This window comes from Phyllobates terribilis, unplaced genomic scaffold (genome assembly GCF_046119375.1).
Source record: "Phyllobates terribilis strain yellow unplaced genomic scaffold, ASM4611937v1 Scaffold_245__1_contigs__length_2953440, whole genome shotgun sequence".
Taxonomy (NCBI): Eukaryota; Metazoa; Chordata; class Amphibia; order Anura; family Dendrobatidae; genus Phyllobates; species Phyllobates terribilis.
In genome coordinates, this window is record NW_027363005.1 from 1,715,651 (window position 1) to 1,738,321 (window position 22,671).

Consider the following 22,671-nt stretch of genomic DNA (forward strand, 5'->3'; position numbering starts at 1 on the left):
TAGAGAAGGATTTGATGACATTGATACTACACTCTGTTCTCTCCATCAGATTCTACACAGCAGAGATCGTATGTGGCCTCCAGTTCCTCCATGGACACAACATCGTCCACCGGTAAGCAGGACGTTCCTCCTTCTCTCTGTCCCCTTTACATTCTAGAGATATGACCCCCAGCTTTCCTTGTGTCCTGCCACTTATTCTATCTGATCTTGCAATGACTCAATTTCCATCTCTTTTATCACTGGACAGATTTCTCTTTTTTTTTTTTCATTACAGAGACATAAAGCCAGATAACATCATGTTGGATGCAGATGGCCACATCCGTATAATCGACCTTGGGCTCGCCCAAGATGGCGTTACCTCCTCCAAAAACATCTCTGGAGTGACGGGCACTTTCCACTACATGGCCCCTGAGGTGTTTCGTAGAAAACGATACGGCGCAGCAGTGGACTGGTGGAGCCTGGGGATTGTCGTTTCCAGGATGGCAGCAGGACGATTCCCATTTTACAACGGCCCCATCAAGCAAATGGCTTTCAAAGCTATCATCAATGAAAAGCCAAAATTTCCATCTTGGCTTGATGCTCATGTGAAACATCTCATTAAGAAGCTGCTGCGCAAAGACCCTCAGACACGCCTGGGTGTGAGCGGGAACATCCGGGAGCATCCATTCTTTACCACCATCGGCTGGGAGGAATTGGAGGAAAGGAGAGCAGAGCCACCATTTTCACCATTCAGGCAAGTTCTGGAGAACCATCATCTGCAGTGGCCGGAGCATACAGTCCTTCACCCCGTGGACAGATTTACGTACATGTCACCAAGCTGGGCCCGGTAAGGATCTCTTCATCTGGGGATAACTCCCATCAGGTGTTCTCACATTGTGGTAATCATCATCATTCATCTTGTCTTTTTTCACATTTTCTAACAATGACTTTATGTCTCTGTTTCTCTTAGGTGGATGAAAAGATCTGGACTGTAAAAGAATCCACGACCATCTGGTGAGTGACCTCTGTTCACACAGGACACCTATGATATCAGTACATTGTATCTGATGTTACATAGGGGAATGGTTCATTATAAAGACCATTCCCCTAATATAACAGAAGATCTGGCAGAGAGAATAATCAATGTCTTCCTTTTTTGTCTTGCAGGATAAGCCCCTGCCAACTGCCCAGAACTTCATGCCTCCTGACCCGTACCTCGTCTCTGCTGGTGTACTTCACCTCGGCTGCCCTTCAACATCATATCTCTCCAAAACATCTTCATGCCGGACCACTGCCATTGTTTTGCTGCCCCAGACCCTTGACTTGGCCTCCTCTAATACTGGGCTGGCAACTGACATCCCTCCATCCAGAAGATCTTCTACCCCAGGAATGGCCTGTGCTAAGTTTCCATCTGATGTGTTCAAAAGCAATAGTCCTGGGCAGCTGAGCAGAAGAATGTATAGAGCGGCCATTATCACCTTAGCACAGGCCTGGTAAGTACCGCACCCATCACACATCACATCACCCACACTACTATAGGCATACATATAGCACACCGTACATTTCCGCACATAGATATAGGACATAGATCGGCTTTTGATCCTGGGATTTAATCTGATCGCCATATTTGGGGTCAGGAAGGAATTTTTCCCCTTAATATGAGGACAATTGGCCCATTCCTCATAGGGGTTTTTCGCCTTCCTCTGGATCTACACGGCCTTAAATAGGTTTGGTATCATAAATTAATAAGTAGATTGACACACTAGTAGCAAAAGAGAAATTTTAGAAAAATTTAAATTTTCTTTGTTGACAATTAAAATTAGTTCTCAAAAATAAAAAGGATAATTAGTCTAAGTAACTAAAATGATTTTTATATATCACACTTACATTACACAGGTTAGGTACATTACACAGGTTAGGTATCAGCCTTTGATCTTGGGATTCATTCTGATCGCCATATTTGGGGTCAGGAAGGAATTTTCCCCCCTGATACGAGGACAATTGGCTTATTCCTCACAGGGGGTTTTCGCCTTCCTCTGGATCAACACGGCCCATAAATAGGTTAAGTCTGATAAATAAATACAAAAAGTAATAAATAATAATAAATAAATACAATAAATAATAATACATTTAGTATGCTAGGTTAGTAAGGAGACTCACACTATAGTAGCAGAACAAAAAAGGTATAAAATTACAATAATTTTAGTTGAAAAGATATGTAATTTCAGACATTGAAATAATCAAATCCAAACCTACAAAAATAATTTATATATTTTTTCATTTGTATTTACATTACATTAGGTATCAGCCTTTGATCCTGGGATATATTCTGACCGCCATACTTTATTTGGGGTCAGGAAGGAATTTTCCCCCCTGATATGAGGACAATTGGCTTATTCCTCACAGGGGGTTTTCGCCTTCCTCTGGATCAACACGGCCCATAAATAGGTTAAGTCTGATAGATGAATAATTTTCACATATACATAATACTAAAATATAAAATAATTCAATCTATAAATAAAATCTTCTTTTTACCCCCCTTATATCTTTGTGCTTGTCTTTATTTCATTGGACGTCCATGTAGTCATTATTATGCTGCCCCTTATGTCTTAAGGCCCAATACACATTAGAATAAATTTGCTTGAACGCCCCTGATATCGTTACTATCCTATGGTGATAAATCAGCTAATTGCTGTGATTCCTGGGAGTGTTGGGTCCGGAGCAGGAGATGCTGTTACCTTTCTCCATTTTGGCTAATAAATGAGAACACTGAGCTGGGTTCCTCCATTAATTACCCAGATGTTCCTCAAAGGACATTGGAAAGAATGGGTTTTCTAAACCAGACAGTAATTGCACTGCTCATATAATAGGGGAGAGGGTTTGTTACAATGTGTCAGTGCAGCTGGGAACTATGAAACTCACAGAGCATTGCCTGGACTGGATACGCTGGATGTGGCTCAGTGGGAGATGGTGGATCTGCAACAATGTTGCCCCCTGCAGTCAGGACCCCACATATCATGGACGCCACATGATCAGATCCTCCAGAGAACATTCATGAAGAAGGAGAATCCCCTGTAGAGAGGCGTCCACAGCGAGGTACATGATAGGAGCAGTTATTGTTTCATTCCCCAGGTATCTCTATCTGGGAATGCAGGATGACAACCAATATGGCTGCCATTACTGCTCTTACAGGGGGCATCACTAAGCTCTCATACATCCTGAATAGTACATGGTGTAATGACACGTCCCCTCACATTACCTGCTTAGTTGGGTAGATTTCATATTACAGAGTGTGGGAAAGCTGACTGACAGGAGCCATAGCCCCCAACCGTCCCGTATTCGGCGGGACTGTCCTGCGTCCCGTCTCCACTCAGCTCTTCTCCCGGCTCATTTAGACCTATTACAGTTATCTCTTATCAGAATATAATACCGAAGGAGAGAGAATTGTAGCCAATATATAAACAATATTTGTAAATGGCACTGATCTAAAAAAAACTGCCAGAGATAGAGCTATTAATAAAAATATATATTTATTATCCACAAAATAGAAAGATATATACGGTCCACTAAGTGGCTAAGGTGAGAGAAATGACCAATAGTGGCAGATGTAAAACAGTCAGAGAAAGAAGAGCACATCCCACATAGCAGGACCTCCACAACAACCATCTGTAAAAATAATTGATAGACACTAGTATATATAGATCACGCTAGAGCTGCCACAAAGACAACAGTCTCATGGTTCATGTATTATACACAGAAATATGTCCGACTCATACCAAACCAACAGTGCCGTATGGAAGAAATATACAGTATATGTGTGTATATTGGCCGTGTAGCGTATTTGTGCACCTGTGTATTAATTTAACACTTCAGGTGTCCGGGCCTTATATTTTTTCCTTTTTCTTTTTTGTAGTGCTTGATAATGCACACTGAGGAATTTCAGATACCCTCATATCACAGTAGTATATCCCACTCCTCAAAAAGTTAGTTACCCTTAGGTAATCTCAGCAGCACTATAACAAAATGGTCTTAGTCACTAGATGCAATTTCTATTCCCACCAACAAAGCAGCCAAAGCCACCTCCACCCACCCCATGGTGGTTACAAGCAGCCTCTTACCCAGAATTGTCACAAGAGCCTCCAAAAAGTAATTATAACAGCCTTCTTCCCACAACACCTGCAATTTTCACTTTAAGGGGTTGTCTGGTCAAAATAGATAAGTCTGCAGTTACTCTGTGTGACTGCAGACTTATGAATCCCCCAGGTTGGCTGGTTTCAGACCGGCATGTATGAGATATACATACCCCTGGCCAGTGGGCGCAGAGTCGCTCGCCATACACTTGTAAGGAGCAAGGCTGCCCCCTCTAGTCGGACACGCTTATTGGCCATCCGTGTCACTAGATGGGGTGCGGCCTTGGCTCTATCAAGTGTATGGAGAGCGAAGCTGCACCCACTGGTCGAGGGCATGTATAACTCATACATACCCTCTGTTCCCGAGTCTGAAACCGGCGAATCCCCACAGCGCACAGTGCCTGCATAATTCATAAGTCTGCCGTCATTCTGTGTGATTACAGACTTATCAGTTTTGACTGGACAACCCCTTTAAATACACCCACATATGCGTCCCTCCTACATGCTCTCCTATATCATCTGCTGATGATTGCGCCACAGAAGTTATATTTTACTACAGCTGTGTGAGAGTGTCAGCGGCATTTAGATGGTTAAATCAGCAGCAGTCTAAGCTAGCTCTGGTTGCTGCTGTTCACACAGGCACTGACTGTATAACACAGATGACACCTGCAGAGTACAGAGCAGGTTCATATCCTGAGCCCGCTCCCAACATATGTCACCAGTAAATCCAATGGTTGGAAAGGATCAATGGTGTTTGGTCATTCAATCAATTCAGGGCTGAAGGTGCTTAGGTGACCATATGAACATTTTGATGTACAGAAAATTAATCTCTGGAGTCTCAATAAATGTGAACTATTAATTCAAAATTTACATCTCTTGAAGCAACAACTTTGCCTCCATTTGCAAGGCAGGATCACGAAGCCACTCTCGGATAGGAACATTTGTATATTGCATATTTAGAAGAAACACCCAAAGGTAATAAATACAGGTTTACCCTGCATCATAATAAAAAAACTATGGCTCAGGGTGATGTGTATTTCTGTAATGAGGGGGGTGCGGACTAAGGATACGATTATCAAGGTGTGCAGAATTATTAGGCAGCTTGTTTTCCTCAGACAAAATGGGCTAAAAAAAGAGATTTAACTGACTGAAAAGTCTTACAGAGGGATGTAGCACTCTTAAAATTGCTAAGATATTGAGGTGCGATCACAAAACCAGCAAAAGTTTTGTTGCCAATAGTCAACAGGGACACAAAAAACATGGTGAGAAAAATAAGACTCACATTAACTACCAAATATTTGAGAAGAATCAAACATGAAGGGACAAAGAAGAAATTGTCCTCCAGTGCTGTCATATTCCAGATCTGCAACCTCCCTGGAGGACCAGAAGTACAAGGTGCTCAGAGACATAACCAAGGTGAGGAGGCCGAAACCCAGCCGCCACTGAACAAGACACAGAAATGGAAACATCTAGACTTGGCCAAGAAATATCTGAAGACAGATTGTTCAGATTGTCCCCTTTCTTATAAGTGTCTAGTAGTGATGAGCGAGCACTAAAATGCTCGGGTACTCGTTGCTCGGGTCAAGCACATTGGAATACTCGGGTGCTCGACCTGAGCAACGAGCCCAATGTAAGTCTATGGGAATCTCGAGCATTTTTCAGGCGGCTCCTCCCTTCGGTCTGCAGAGGGCCTAAAAATTGCCCAAATCGATGGGAACAGAGCTCAAGTAACATGGGAACAGCATGGGGAAGACCCCTGGAAGCATCTCTGACTCTCATATCACTGCTGTCAACAACAATGTCAGAGTATTATGCCACTTTTACGGACTCATAAACATACAAAAACGAAACCAAAATGGATTTTCCTGAGAAATATGTTAAGGAACATCCTTTCCAGGGTAATGACTTGTATATAAGGCAAAATAAGTAACCAAAAATACTCCTCCACACCTTGGGCTATGTTCACACGTAGCAGTTTTGATGCTTTTTTGCACTTTTGCATTGCTTTCAACCAAGACAAATGCATTCACCAGGAAATGTCATTTTAACATTTTACAACCTTATCTGGCCATGTGGTGTGTGACACATCATCAGACACATGCATACAGTGCTGAAAAGACATGGGAACAGCATGGGGAAGACCTCTGGAAGCATTTCTGACTCCCAGGTCACTGCCTAAAAGTGTGCCCATCATAAGTGTTCCTTGGCGCATGCGTAGATGCCTCCCGCCATGCACCTGTCGTTGCAGACTTGCAACAATCACCGTCCACGTCCTTGTTCCAGTGCAGCGTTCAGTTGTCCCTACACCATTCCTTGGAATGCAAGCGCAAGTATGCAGCCAGCCACCCACCAACCCACAGGCTGCAATACTATACTGCCAAATTTTTGACAGCTGTTTGCACAGGAAATGTGGCCTTTTAGGCTCGTGGAGGCGGAAACTTTTCATAAGCAAATGCCGGCGGCGGCCGGGTGTCCTTACTCGGTCCCCAACCACCACTGTTTCTCCCGGTGTCGTCTCCGCCTTCCACAATCACGGGTCCCACAACATTACCCGTGCCCTCCTCAGTGCACTTACTGGGAAGGACCGCCTAACCACAAACACGTGGACAGGTGAATGTGGCCAGGGACGGTACAGAGCCAGTCCACAGCTTTTTTTGCTGAGTTGTATTTCACCACAGCCATATTCTTTAGCTCGGTGAAAAGACTGACATAAAAGGAAACCGTATCTACTCTGGGTGTCATTTCTCCCAGGAAGTCCTCTGAAGCAGCTTTTGCAGAAGGAATGGCAGCCCATCTAACATCAACTAGCACTTCTCGGTGGTGCTTTGACACACAAACATCTTTCTTTGCGCATTTAATTTCAGGACTACAGAGTTGGGCAATGGCCTGATCTGCAATCCAGTTTAAGAAATAACATGCACAAGCACGTCCAATCCACATTAAAAAAACAGCCATAGAGTGTCCGGGAATCTTCCCCCACACTTTTCTTAGCCAGGGCTGCTTCTCGGCAGGGTTGGACGGACCCACCTGAAAACCGGAGACTCCTCCGGTGGGCCCTGGCTTCTCCTTCAGGAGAGTTCTTAGTGCCGAGGTGAGGCCATGATAATGATAGAGGCCACTATCTGCTTATTTTTCTGTTACTTGGAATGCAAGCGCAAGTATGCAGCCAGCCACCCACCCACAGGCTGCAATACTAAACTGCCAGATTTCTGGGCAGCTGCTTGGACTTGAAATGGAGCCTTTTAGGCTCGTAGAGGCAGAAGCTTTTCACAGCCTCATGCCGGCGGCGTCCGGGCGTCAATACTCGGTCCCCAGCAACCACTATTTCTCCCGGTATCGTCTCCGCCTTCCACAAGCACGGGTCCCACAACATTACCCGTGCCCTTCCCAGTGCACTTACTGGGAAGGACCGCCTGCGCACAAACACGTGGTCAAGTGAATGTGGCCAGGGACGGTATGGAGCCAGTCCACAGCTTCTTTTGCTGAGTTGTATTTCACCATAGCCATATTCTTAAGCTTGGTGAAAGGACTTGGGAAACCATATCTACTCCAGCTGTGATTTCTCCCAGGAAGTCCTCTAAAGCTGCTTTCACTTGAAATGTGGCCTTTTAGGCCCGTGAAGGCGGAAGCTTTTCACAACCTCATGCCTCGTGTCCATACTCTGTCCCCAGTCGTCACTATTTCTCCCGGTGTTGTCTCCGCCTTCTACAAGCGCGGGTCCCTGAACATTACTGCTGGTACTTTTCTGTGGGAATCTGCTTACCTCCTACCAGCCTGGAATATTTCCAGTAAACTATGGTACAACACCATGGTATTAGCACTGTCCCAGTACCAGTAGCGAAGCCTTCCACAATTTCCTTCTCAGGAATTTTATTTGGTAGACTGAGTGGCTGCCCAAATACATTAGTTTCTCACAAAGGAGCTGAAGATAGAGTGGCAGTAGGTGCAAGTTTCCCCAGCCTGTTAGATATCAGAGGGTGAACGGCAGCACATTGGATCAGTGGTTAGCACTGAAGCCTTGCAGCGTTGGGATCCTGGGTTCAAATCCCAGCAAGGACAATATCTGCAAGAATTTTGTATGTTCTCCCCGTGTTTGCGTGGGTTTCCACCTCAGTAAAAAAGCAGCCATAGAGTGTCCGGGAATCTTCCCACACACTTTTTTTTTAGCCAGGACTGCTTCTTGGCAGGGTTGGACAGTCCCACGAAGAATCCTCTGGTGTGCCCTGGCTTCTACATCAGGAGAGTTCATGATAGCGCTAACTTTGCAGCTGCTATGGGGCTCTTGAGCGGGGGAGAAAGGTGAACCCTCAGAATCAAATCCTCTGGTGGGCCCAATGTTTTTCAATCTGAAACAGCTTCTCAGTGGGAGTTGTATTTCATCACAGCCATATTCTTTAGCTCGGTGAAAGGACTGGCATAGAGGGAATCTGTATCTACTCCGGCTGTCATTTCTGCGTCACCAGGTTCCGCCCATTGTCACACACGACCATGCCTGGCTGTATGTTCAGCGGTGAGAGCAACACATCAAGCTGCTGTGTTACAGCTTTCAACATCTCTACAGCGCTAGGTGGTTTGTCACCTAAGCATTAAGCATGTTATCTTCAGCACAGCCTGTTGCCGCTTGGCCAAGGCAGTGCTGCAGTGCTTTCAGCTTGTGACTGATGTGGTAATTTCAGAGATGGAGGAGGAGGTGCAGGAGCTGAACAATGTGATTACATTGAGGTTACATTGGCGACTTTGTTTTTATACTAAAGAAAGATCCTACTGTTTTGTTTTGTTTTACGTTATTTTTTAAGGCAAATGCATTTACAGGGAAATGTCATATTTACATTCTACAACCATATCTGGCAATGTGGTGTGTGACACATCATCAGACACATCCTGTTTCATTGATGATGGAGGGACTCTGAATGACACATAGAGCAGGGCCACAGTAATAAGTATGACATGTTCCCATTAGAAAGGAGAGGGTCTGCTATACAGTTATAAGGCATGCAGTGAATCCAACGGCTGACCAAATTTAGGAAAAACCCCACTAACAAATTAAAGACACATAGAGCAGGGCCACAGTAACGACAAATTCCCATTAGAAAGGAGAGAGTCTGCTATACAGTTATAGGGTATGCAGTGAGTCCAACGGCTGACCAAATTTAGGAAAAACCCCACTAAGAAATTAAAGACACAGAGAGCAGGGTCACAGTAATGAGTATGACTTGTTCCCATTAAAAAGGAGAGGGTCTGCTATACTGTTATAGGGTATGCAGTGAGTCCAACGACTGACCAAATTTAGGAAAAACCCAACTAAGAAATTAAAGACACATAGAGCAGGGCCACAGTAACGACAGATTCCCATTAGAAAGGAGAGAGTCTGCTATATAGTTATAGGGTATGCAGTGAGTCCAACGGCTGACCAAATTTAGGAAAAACCACACTAAGAAATTAAAGACACATAGAGCAGAGCCACACTAACAAGTACGACATGTTCCCATTAGAAAGGAAAGGGTCTGCTATACAGTTAATGGGTATGCAATGAGTCCAACGGCTGACCAAATTTAGAAAAACCCCACTAAGAAATTAAAGACACATAGAGCAGGGCCACAGTAGCGACAAATTCCCATTAGAAAGGAGAGAGTCTGCTATACAGTTATAGGGTATGCAGTGAGTCCAACGGCTGACCAAATTTAGGAAAAACCCCACTAAGAAATTAAAGACACATAGAGCAGGGACACAGTAACAAGTACGACATGTTCACATTAGAAAGGAAAGGGTCTGCTGTACAGTTATAGGGTATGCAGTGAGTCCAACGGCTGACCAAATATAGGAAAAACCCCACTAAGAACTTAAAGACACATAGAACAGGGACACAGTAACAAGTACGACATGTTCCCATTATAAAGAAGAGGGTCTGCTATACAGTCATATGGTATGCAATGAGTCCAACGGCTGACCAAATTTAGAAAAACCCCACTAAGAAATTATAGACACATAGAGCAGGGCCACAGTAACGACAAATTCCCATTAGAAAGGAGAGAGTCTGCTATACAGTTATAGGGTATGCAGTGAGTCCAACGGCTGACCAAACTTAGGAAAAACCCCACTAAGAAATCAAAGACACAGAGAGCAGGGCACAGTAACAAGTACGACTTGTTACCATTAGAATGGAGAGGGTCTGCTATACAGTTATAGGGTATGCAGTGAGTCCAACGGCTGACCAAATTTAGGAAAAACCCCACTAAGAAATTAAAGACACATAGAGCAGGGCCACAGTAATGACTAATTCCCATTAGAGAGAATCTGCTATATAGTTATAGGGTATGCAGTGAGTCCATCTGCTGACCAAATTTAGGAAAAACGCAACTAAGAAATTAAAGACACATAGAGCAGGGCCACAGTAACGACAAATTCCCATTAGAAAGGAGAGAGTCTGCTATATAGTTATAGGGTATGCAGTGAGTCCAACGGCTGACCAAATTTAGGAAAACCCCACTAAGAAATTAAAGACACATAGAGCAGGGCCACAGTAACAAGTACGACATGTTCCCATTAGAAAAAGAGGGTCTGCTATACAGTTATAGGGTATGCAGTGAGTCTAACAGCTGAACAAATTTGGGAAAAACCCCACTAAGAAATTAAAGACACATAGAGCAGGGCCACAGTAACGACAAATTCCCATTAGAAAGGAGAGAGTCTCCCATAGTGTTGGCCTATGCAGTGAATGCAAGGGCTGCCAAAAATTTGGAGGCACTTCAATGCCCCTTGGAAGAGTCGTGGAGGAGGGCCTCATAAAAAAATATTTCCATTAGAAAGGAGCTGGCGTCCTATACTTGTAATGCCCATGCACTAAGTGTATGGGCTGACCAACATTTAGTCCTGGGGGTATACATGAACATACTGTATAAAAAAAAAAATTTTACGGGCATCATAAACACTCTTTAAAAAAATTCTGTGGGTGTTGCATCATGGACCACGGTCACCCTGGTGATATGGTGGTGGAGGATCAGGAGAAGGAGGAGGACAAGAGCAAATAGTGTTGAGTGAGCATGCTCGACACTGCTCGGTACTCGCTCGAGCATCTCACTATTCGGGATGTTCGGCGAGCACCGAGCATTTTCGGGTTACTCGGGCGGGAGCTCGGGTCTCCGCCCTGCATGTTTGGCGCTCTTTACAGAGCCAATGAACATGCAGGGATTGCCAGCCAGTCACTGTTGTGGTCACTGCATTCTGAGTCTTCTATCCTTTGGATTACGAGCTCGGAGAGACTGAGACACAGGACAGGATGTGTGTCAAACAAGCTCTAAACTTTATTACAAAGCATGGGTTTTATATTCACCCTGAAGGCAGAAAACGGATTTACCATATATGGTTTGATTATACAATTTTAGCACACAAAGACTGATTTCTATTCTCGTGCTTGTGTTGAAACATTCAATCGGACGCATTTGATTAGACACATTTAATCAGATACATTCTGATGACTAGCAAGGACGCATTATTGATTCAAGAAGGAACATTCACAGCTGGTGTTTTTTTTTTTTACCTAAAGTAACTTTCAGACTTATACAGCATAGATGGGGTCTTTGAACTTAAGGGGCCTCATCTTCTGCTATAACATTCCATCCTTTGGTTCCTTCATTTATCAGTATGAATCTCTATATTTTCTTTTAGTACAACACTGAATACACATTAGAAAAAGCTTAAAAACCAAATAAACCACAAGACACATTAGCAAAATCTGAATAATAGCTTACACTATACCAGCCACCCACCCACCGATACCTTTAAACCAATTATCAGGATTTAGAAAGGAAAAGGTGTTTGCCCACCAGGAATCCTGATTCTTGAGGTTGGCCTCATCATAAAGCTTCCTCAATTTTACAACGTCCTCTAACTTATGTTTCAGCGTCAATACACTAGGATTGTCTATATAATGACAGCATGCGAGCCCTATTATCTGGCACATCCCTCCTTGTGCTGCTGTTAAATAATCTAGTACAAGGGTATGTTGGTTCGTGACAATAATCAATTGATTCTGTACTGCAAGAGATCCGTTAACTACTTCTAAAATATCCCAAATCTGATCATCAAGATAGTCTGTAGCTTCTACTAATTTATCCCACATTTGTGTCAACATAGGGTATATAAACAATGCACTGAAAAATGTGTTTACCCCTCCCATTTGAACTATATGGGGTCTCCCACTTGGTCTTTCTTTATTGTCTGCTGATTGCTTATGCAGTGTATGTTTTGGGATCGACAAAGGATCTAGCTGGTCTGGAGTAACAATATAAGTTGCGGGTGTCAATCTGGCTAAGGTACAAGTTCCTGTTACTCCTACTGGGAGCCACTTGAAAGCCTTGTCTCCACATACCCAATACATGGATAAGGGGAGATTCCATAATGCTGAATGTTGCAGTATTAGACGGTGAACTAAATCAACAAACTTAGAGACATTTGACATCATACACCACCCAGGCCCTTGACCTATAGGGGAGCAATAGCCAGCATCAGGATTGCCACACGTAGGTGCACCTTTCTGATAACTTGATTACATTACACTGTAGATTGCCAGGTATTTTGGCACAGGTATCACTTGCCCCGTTTTTAAAATAAACATTATTCACCCAATTAGAAGTGTGTAGATATCTTTCCAACAGGGAAGGTTTAAAGGCATCACTGCTTCCTGAAGTGGCATTAAAACTTATTTTCAATCCTTGTTCAGGTATTTTCCCTAGATCAGTAATTTTTGTTTTGTTACGAGGTACCCACTCCCCTCCTTTAAATGCTATATACAACCTGGGAATTATTTGACCCGTCAGGTTCCCTTGCCACCAGGGAAATTTTGTCCATGCTACTACGGGAATCCCAACAGTGGTATTCCACAGTCTCTGTGTGGCATTATTGGCCCAAGTATCTGAACAGTTCACCCAAAAGTTTATCTCTTCCCATGAGACTGGGACGGCGAGAAAGGGTATGCTAGTGGACGTCACAGGGGCATGTGTACATATCCAACAATTAGCAATGGTCTGGTTTTGCTCCTTTAGTCCATCGATTAGAGCAAGATGGTGTTTAATGAATCTATTGTTGTCTCCATCTGTGGTGCTCAACCTAGTCCATGCACCTATGGTTGTAAGTATGCAGGTAAGTATAAACAATATCATCATTCTTTGTCCGCTGGTTCTCCTAGTATCTTTTTGCAATGGGATGCGTGGATCCAGGTCTCTTTTCCCTCTAGCTTAACGGCTGTACTTGTGGTCAGCAGAACTTGAAAGGGTCCGTCAAACCGTGGATCTAGGCTTTTCCTCACGTGTCTTTTTATAACCACCCAGTCTCCAGGTTGCAGCGTATGGCTGCTAGAGTCTTGATCTGGATCTGGAAGAGAACTGAAGACATTATCATGTATTTGCTTAATCTTTTTGTGTAAAGCCCTCACGTAGGAACTTAGCACATGGTTATTCATTTCTAATGCTTGCGGATAGAAACACCCTAGGCTGGGTACGTTGCCAAACAATATCTCATATGGAGAGAGTCCAGTCTTTCTATTAGGCGTGTATCTTACTGAAAACAGAGCAAGCGGTAAACAATCCAGCCATGGTCTTCCTGTCTCAGCCATGGCTTTCTGAATTTTTTATTTCAATGTCCCATTCAGTCTTTCCACTTTACCACTACTTTGCGGGTGATATGGGGTGTGGAATGCTTGTTGAATTCCTAGAGCTGACATGACTTCATTCATTATTTCACCTGTGAAGTGTGTACCTCTGTCACTCTCAATTACTTCTGGTACCCCATACCTGCAGACCACCTCCGCAGGCAGTTTCTTTGCGGTTGCCGCAGCCGTGGCTTCGGCAATCGGGAAAGCCTCTGGCCATCCTGAGAACAAATCAATACAGACCAACACATATTCCCATGATCCTGACTTTGGCAGCTGAATATAATCAATTTGCAGTCTCTGGAATGGATTTGCCAAATCGACCACTGAAAAACAAAGAGAGTTAGAAGGTATCTGTGACAGAAGAGTATGCGGGTTGGGCACAACTGGTGTTAGAAGTTCTGTGGCTTTGTTAACCAACCGGAAGTCATGGACCATTCTATATGCGGCTGGTTGTCCTGGCACGCTCTTTTTCTTTACCGGAAACAGGGGAGTGTTGCAAGGGGACTGGGTTTTGACTAGGACTCCCCTCTGTAGTAATTTTTGGACTTGCTGGGCTATGGCATTCTCCTGAGCCGAGCTAAGGGGATACTGCTTCAGTTGAGGCAAGATTGCTCCTGGTTTTAATTTTACCATTACTGGTTGAACTCTTAACCTACCAACATATGTTTTGTCTGAGGCCCAAAAATCATGTGGTACAGCATGCTCCAATATCGGGGGAAACTCATTTGTCTCTTCTATGCTGGCAATATCTAGTGACATAATTTTGCAAAGGCTACTTGGTTTTAAACCTGGGGTCATGGTGACAGTGCCATCGGGATGATACTCAATATGTGCTTGTAATTTGGACAACACATCATTTCCCAATAGATTACATTGGCCTTGGGGCGATACCATGAGCTGGCTATGTACAGTAGCTCCTTGAATTTGCAGGGGAATTCTCTTAGTGACAGGGAGCAGGATAGACGGGGAATTGAAGGGGGTGGCAATGACATGATGTGAAAAATCAGTGTCAGTGTATGGCCAATCACCTTGCGTAATTACTGAATTGTCGGCCCCCGTATCTACTTGGAAATCGATTTCATGTCCCCCTGGTAGGTTCACCTGCACTATACAACTGAGAGTTGGGGGTAAGGAGATGAGGGGGTTCATGTGCAAGCCACCCTCATCCTGTGGGGGCGTTGTTTGGTTGGCTGGAGGACCCGTACTCTGAGCATTTGGATACGGGTTGGTGCTACAGTCCTTTCTAAAATGTCCTGGCTTTTTACATCCATAACACAGTTTCTGTCCTCCTCCTTCAGTCCGTCCTCTGCCTCTGTTCTTTCTGGGGGTCGTCTCTGCTATATGTATTCTGGCAGCTCTCTTTGCCTGCGCTATGTCATGCTGTGCCCCCTGAGCTATTCTAGCTAAGTCTTCTGCCTTCACTGATCTCCAGTCTGGTCTACTTGCTTTTACCTTCTCTGCAATCTCCTTCTTTAGTCCATTCATGAAAGCACTTGCTAATACCCTCTCACTAGTCTTATTTCCGGGGTTGAACCCCATTTCTGACCAGGTTTTCTTTAATGCATAGAAATAATCCTTAGGATCTTCCTCCTTCCCCTGCACTCTATCTTCTAGTGTAGCTTGCTTTTCTGCTTGCCTATCTTTACATGCTTTTACCAACGCTTTTACGTACAGAACCCCGGCTGTTGCATCATTAGCCTCCGCTACATCAGGGCCCGTTCTATTGTCATATTGTTTATAAGTTTCGTCCGTCAGTCTGTCATACCGAGCTTCATCTGCCAATTTCCCCTTAATTACCCCTTGCAGATCAATTCTAGTGGCATGGTATTATCCTGTATGGTGGTGATCATTCTAGCGAAACCCATAGGGGACTGGGATGGGTCTGGCAGCTGGGAGATCAGTGCCAACTGCTCTGAAGGACTCCATGGTCTATACATTAACATTGTGCGAGCATTCTGACCTGGAACAACTGCATCCCCCCCCCGCTGCTGCTGCTGCTGCTCCCGGTGCTCCTCGCACAACTACCGTCCTCATTGGGAAAAGACTAGCTGGGTGGGGTCTCGGTCCTCCACATGCCACACAGATGTCTACTGTCAAGGGGTTCTGCTGTCCACATCTGGGGCAAACCCAACAATTGGGTTCCTGAGAATTCTGGTACTGAGGTGAGGGTGAGCTGGGTGACGTCGGGAGCGGACAGGGAGAAAAATCTGTCACTCCGGTTTTTGTCAGTCTGTAACGTCCGTCTCCTAATTCTTCAATTTTTCCTTTAAAATGAGCACATGCATTCATCCATACATCCACTGTCTTCAACAGACCCTTATCTTTCAGCCATCCATGATAGCAGTTAAAGAAGGATTTCCATTTCTCTCCATTCATCTCTCCATTCTCATTCATTCCCGCTTTACATAATATTTTGTCAATTCCAATCAGTGCCTGTTTCCCTTCTCTGCGTACCACTAAGTCTTTGGCTATAATGCCTTCCTTGGCATTTTGGTTCCCCATTTTTTTTTGGGTTCTCCTCACTTAGAGTAGACTCCTCAGTCACTTAGACAATGGTCACTTAGACAATGGGCCACAAAGGTTTCTGAACCATTCCACTACTAGCCTTCCAGGACTTATACGCCGACCAGAAAAACAGACCAAAAACACCAATCCCGATACACACCCACAACACAATCATCGGATCCATACTTTCATTCTTAAATTCTCCAAAGGATAGAAGGCAGGACTGTCAATTTATCTTACATTTATGCTTACAGTGATATAAAGAGCCCTGACACACATCACCATCAATGAGTTTAACCGACAAACAAACAAATTCTTACCTTATCACTCCTAAACACTTTTTGCATAATAATTTGGAACACAGTGTACATGTGCTTTTCCACAAAACACCAGTGGTTCACGTAGTGAATCTTACAGTTCTAACTTGCCAACCGTGGTCTGAATGGAGTTGTTCAATAAAGGGCCCAAAATTAAGATAACATAGACGGGAGAGGTCTCTATGAATAGGAATTCCTAAGTATTTGATACCCTGTGAGGGCCAGGCAAAGGGAAAGTTGGACTGGATGGAATTCTATATGGATTTGGGGAGGGAGACATTGAGGGCCTCAGACTTCGCTGCATTGATTTTAAAATTTGACCATGTAACAAAGTGATCTATTTCAGCCATAACAGCAGGGATGGATATATGTGATTGAGTGATATATACTAGGACATCATCAGCAAATGCAGAGCACTTGTACTCGGTGCCTCCCACCTCAATCCACCTAATATTGGGGTTATGGCGAATTGATGAGAGCAGGTGCTCCGTCACTAGGATGTATAAGAGAGGGGACAGAGGACATCCCTGCCTTGTCCCATTGGTGATTATGAAAGGTGATGAAAATGTTCTGATGCGCCCCCTGGGCCTTGGGACACCCGGAGCCGGACCCTTTTTGGTGGATGCTGGTGGTTGTAGTCTCCGTGGCGGCGACCCGGTTCCGTGGCTCAGGGCGGTCAAACCAGTGGCGGAACTATATATGTGGTTTTGATGTTTAAATATCCGACTACGCCACCCGTGGATTGCGGTCAGAGTGAACCGCCGCTGCAGGGCAGACCGCTGAGGCTGGTGTTGTGGGTGCAGCAGAGCGTAGTATAACTCCACACGGGAGGAGTATAGCCTCAGGGCAGTGTATGCGGAGGATGGGGGTGATGGTGCAGGGCAGCAGCAGTAGCGACACGGAGTCAGTGATGCAGTCCAGGGCCTTTACTCACAGTTCTTATTATCCAGACCACTTCTGCAGGTAACGGCTGCCCACGTCGTACTGTGCTCACCAGGTGAGGGGCTCAGACAACTCTCAGATAACTTTGGAGCACTTCACATGACCCCTTTTGTGTGTCCTTTGTCTGGCCTTTCTTACCAACGCTTCTGTCCGGCTGCCTCGGGCCTCCTCTTGGTAAACTTGGCGCCAGTTTCCCTGACCCTATGTGGTGCCTTCTTAGCGGGTGTAGCGAGGGGCTACGCCACATAAAATGTCACAGCCTCCGGTTTCTAGCTGAGGGTCGTTTCCCGCCTCCACTGGTTTCGGGGACCGGTCTCCCCCTTTGGCCTGACCCCTCCACGCAGGTGGATTCGGGCGTGCGGTGGCGACTCGCCCGTCCGCACCCCTAGGATCCCTTCGTTCCTCGTTCCTGGAGCCTTCACCGCTCCTCTTCCTTCCTTCTCCCTCTTCCAGGCCTGGGCCTCTGTTCCTAGGCCCTCCTCCGGAGCAGAGCTCATGCAGAGCCCCTGCTCCCTGTCACTTCTGCTCAGACTTCTCTGCACTGAACGAAGATGGTGCCCACCTTTTATACTCCCTTCTCAATGCACCCAGGAACTGCTTCCTCCCTGCTCCTGCACTACAGGGTTCCCCTTCCTCGGTGTTCCCTCCCCCCACTCCAGCCAGGGACAGGGACTGTCGTGCCCATCTCAGGGGCATATTGGAATGCTTTCTCAGCATCCAACGAGAGTATCTAATTACAAATTTTTAACTGCATCTAGCCCAGGAAATACTTTGTGCCTAGTAGCAGTGTCTGCTAGTCAGCGGATTATCCCAGCTGTTAAGCAAGCTACACCACCTGTAGTTTGGACACTTAATTTTTTCAAAGGAAATGGTTCGGGACCCCGGGATACTCAGTGAAGAGCATCAGGAGGCACCCCAAGTCATAGGGGCTGGGACTGGCGGTAGGACGCCTTGCGGTGGACCGCCGAGCTCGATCGTTATAAAAGCTTTTTAACTGCAGTAGCTTTAGTGGACGCTACTGGAGCTGGAATTACGCGGCTGCTGGCATGAGACTTGCCCTCCAATAGATCCTTGTAAAAGGATTTAAAGTGTATTCATTCAAATTAGAGAGACTATTTAAATTAAAAAGCTTAGACCTGCCTCCACCACAGGGGGGCTCGCTCGACCCACCAGCGGACAGGCACCAGTATTGGGAGAGGGGGGCTGGCCGTCAGGGTCCACTGCGTCTCTGGCACAAACCCGGCGACACGGAGGTCGCACGGGCAGGAACGGACTGGCCGTGTCGGCTTTTCACTTTTTTGATTTTAGAAGGACATGACATGCTTATATCTGTGTCTCCCCCTCCTTTTACTCCTCCACCTCTTTTCTTTTCGCATGACTATATGTACTTGTCACTTTTCCATGTGTTAGTTGTGTCTTCTGAGCAGTTTGTCAGCTTTTGGACACCTTTGAAGGTGTTTTCTATGTGTTTCTATGTGTTTTTGTTTGCCTGCCATTGGTTTTAACGGTGTTCGAAGGTGTTCGACGAACAGTTCGGCGAACATACGGGTGTTCGACGAACCGAACCGAACTCGAACACTACGGGGATGGCTCAACACTACTGTGGAGCTTTACTCCTCCGCTCCCCTCAAGGCCTTCTTAGGTAGGAACCTTGACCGGGTAGAGACAGCGGTTAACTCTAACCCGCTCCTCGTCTCAAGGCCAGAGTACGAGGACCGTGTATCTTCAACAAGCTGCAGGTTCCAGCAGAAAGCCACTATCAGCGAGGAAGATCACAATCAAAGACCGTGAACCTAAGATGGCCATGTATTAAATACTAGATGGTGGCCCGATTCTAATGCATCGAGTATTCTAGAATATGCATGCGGCTGACCGGGCGCGACTAAGCAGCGAAGCAGTGTTTAAATGGGTTGTGCACTACTTTTAATTAACTTCACAATGTATCCCCTCGGTGCCCCTAATGAATTTTGTCATTACGTCATGTTGTCAATCCTGCTTGTGACAACATCGCTGACGACACACAGCCAGCACGTAATTCTCCCGCCTGCAGCCAGCTGTTGCTTCCGCTTACATCACGACTATTTGTGGCTGCAGCCAGGTTTCTGCTGTTCCGCGCACCACAGTGAATGACGGGCTGTGGCCGGGGTTATCCCCCATCGTGTCACATCCAGCATCCACAGCGCGGTCTGTCAATGTGGTTTGTATGGCTCCGTCATTCCTCTAATCGTGGTTTGTATGGCTGACTTATTTTGGATTGTACGCCTTCCTCATCTTAGCTTGTATGGCCTCCTTATCCTGGTTTTGTATGACCTACTCATTCTCCCATCTCCACAGCACAGTTAAAAAACTAAGCCCTAATCCTCCCCTTGTTTCCTTTTCTCTGCTCCAGCGCTGTCTGTCCTGTTTTCAGCAGCTCCTCGCAGGATCGGAGGCGCAGCACGCGCTCTCAGATACTGCTGTGATTAGCTGCTGTCTGTAGATTCGCTGCTTTCCACGCCGGGACTAAGTGCGTGGAGAGGCACAAATCTGCATTCACTTTAGTAGCACATGCTGCAGATGTCGCTATGAAGATTTAAGAATAATACAAGGAATACACAAAATAATACTTTATTATTAACTATTATTGGTTATAGAACTTAATACAACTGAACAAAATTATTAAACAGATGATCAAAATATATAAACTATTCCATGAATATGTAACAATATTTTACAATAAATCATCGGACAAAAGAAGTAAGACCCTAGAATATATTTCGTAACAATATCAACCTAAAATATTTTTGTACTCAAGATTTTTGGTGAATACTTATGGACTATCTGTAAGCAACTTTCCTTGTAAATGGGTATCCAAAACTTGCACCTTGACATTGGATCTCATTTTAACTCTTGAAAATGCAACATAGAGTTGTCCATGACCAAAAACGGGCTCCGGTAAATATATGCCAACACGGTGTAGAGTTTGACCTTGTGACTTGTTTATTGTCATGGCAAATGCTGGTTTTACTGGAAACTGTCGACGTCGAAGCCTAAATGGAAGACCGGTGTCTGAAGGACATAAATCAATGCGTGGAATGAACACTTCCTCTCCTTTTGCAGATCCAGTGATCACTGTTGCTTGAATTATGTGGGAATGGAGTCCAGGAACAATAAGGCGAGTTCCATTACATAGACCATTTCTTGTATTTAGATTCCGCAGCAATATTACGATTGCTCCAACTTTAAGTTGTAGTCCGTGGGATGGCATTCCTGATGGCGTAACACTATTTAAAAATTCAACTGGATAATGCTCTCGTTCATCTTCATTGTCGACATCCACCGAATCATCACTTTTGTACAATTTATACTCTCCAGGCATTCTATCCATCACACATGAATTTAGCAGAGCTACGTCATCGTTCTTGGGACAGAGAATTGCATAGGAAGAGGCCCTCTCAACACTGCTTTGGTCGTTCACATCTATTTCAACGCGTTGTCCAAAAACATCACTTACGATGCAGTCAGTGCACAACATGTCTTCTGGTATTTCAATAATGTCTTCTCCAAGGTTATATTTATTGCTAAGTTCACCATTACCAAGTTTAAGAAGCCAGTTGCTGTACTCTGGGTCAGAAGATCGCATGTTGTTAATTAATTGGAGTTTATTAAACTCTTTCCAAAGGTCTGACATTTTTAAGGTTGACTCGATAATATTTGTTCTTGTTCCATTTGGTACAACTGGAAGGCATTGCCTAAAATCTCCGCCAAGGACAAAAATTTCATTTTTTCTGCAATATTTGTAGTCATAACTTCATGCAGAAGTCTGTCAATTAAGCTCAAAGCATATTTGGGTGCCATGGTGCACTCATCAAGTATGAAAAGATTTGCACTGTTTAACTGTTTTCCTGCAAATGTGTCTTGTTTGATTCTGGAAACGGAGATTTCATTGACTGGAACTGGTATCCCAAAGAGTGAATGCATAGTGCGAACTCCTCTTAAAAGGTTTACTGCAATACCTGTTGTAGCCGATGGCAATACGACTTTTCCCAACCCTCTAACGTGATGCATTAAAACTTCATAGAGGTATGTTTTACCGCTGCCTCCAGGACGTTTTTGGCGTTGGATCGGCTTGGTTTTCTAAAGCGCTCACAATAGTGTCATATGCAATCCGTTGTTGTTGATTTAAGGATTTTTTCTTCTCTGTTGCCAACAATAATTCATAAGCTTCATCATACTCTTGAATTTGTGCAACTTGACTTGCAGGCTGTGGCAAAATAAAGTCTGAAAACGTTTTTCCATGCAGTAGTAGGACATTTTGGACATCTTGCATGGCTTAAGATTCGCAATTTTGACAATTTCCACTTTTGTTGTGAAGACGTAAGCAGTAATCTTCAATTATATGTTCTTTGAAATTTGTCCAAAGTTGAGCTGGATTTGTAGGCGGTCCAAAGACAGAAATGTAGGCGAACAATTCACGAAGTTTCTTAGGCATATGTAGGGTAACTGCGTCTTCTAAAGTAAGTGTCCACATAGTATCATCCAATAGAAGTCCTAAAGCCAAAGCTGCAGCTTTAAATGTATCGTGCAATACTCCATTAACTGTTTTCAAATCTTCGTAACTTCTAGCTCCTTTGACATGCAGTAGTAACAGCCGAAGGCAATATCTTTCTTGATCATTGACACTAACAGTATACATGCGTCCAATTATTCTGCTAAGTCCTCGTTTTCTTGGCTTCCAAGTTTTATTCCAAACGTAATGCTCTGGAATCTCTCGATACAAATACTGCCTTGCGTTTTCGTCACGTTGGTTCAGCAAAAACCATTCCATTAATGTTGACGTTGTGCTTAAATTTTTTGAGAAATCTTCGACTTGAGCATTTTCAAAGAAATAAAGCTGCTGTTGATTTGGTAAATGAATAGCTAAACGTATAATGGCATGGGACTGTGAATGCAAGGGAAACGCAAATATTCTCCAAGCAGCTTCTGGATCACTGACATATTTTGAGTCAACAAACCGTGATGATTCATCGTGATTGACTGTTTTTTGTTGTATTTCGACGTTAGCTTTGTCATGCCCCTTGTAGATGTACTTGAAAAGATATTTAACACTTTTTATTGAAGCGCCGATTTCAACGTTGATGTGACAGTTGTAGCTTTTTAATAAGTACGG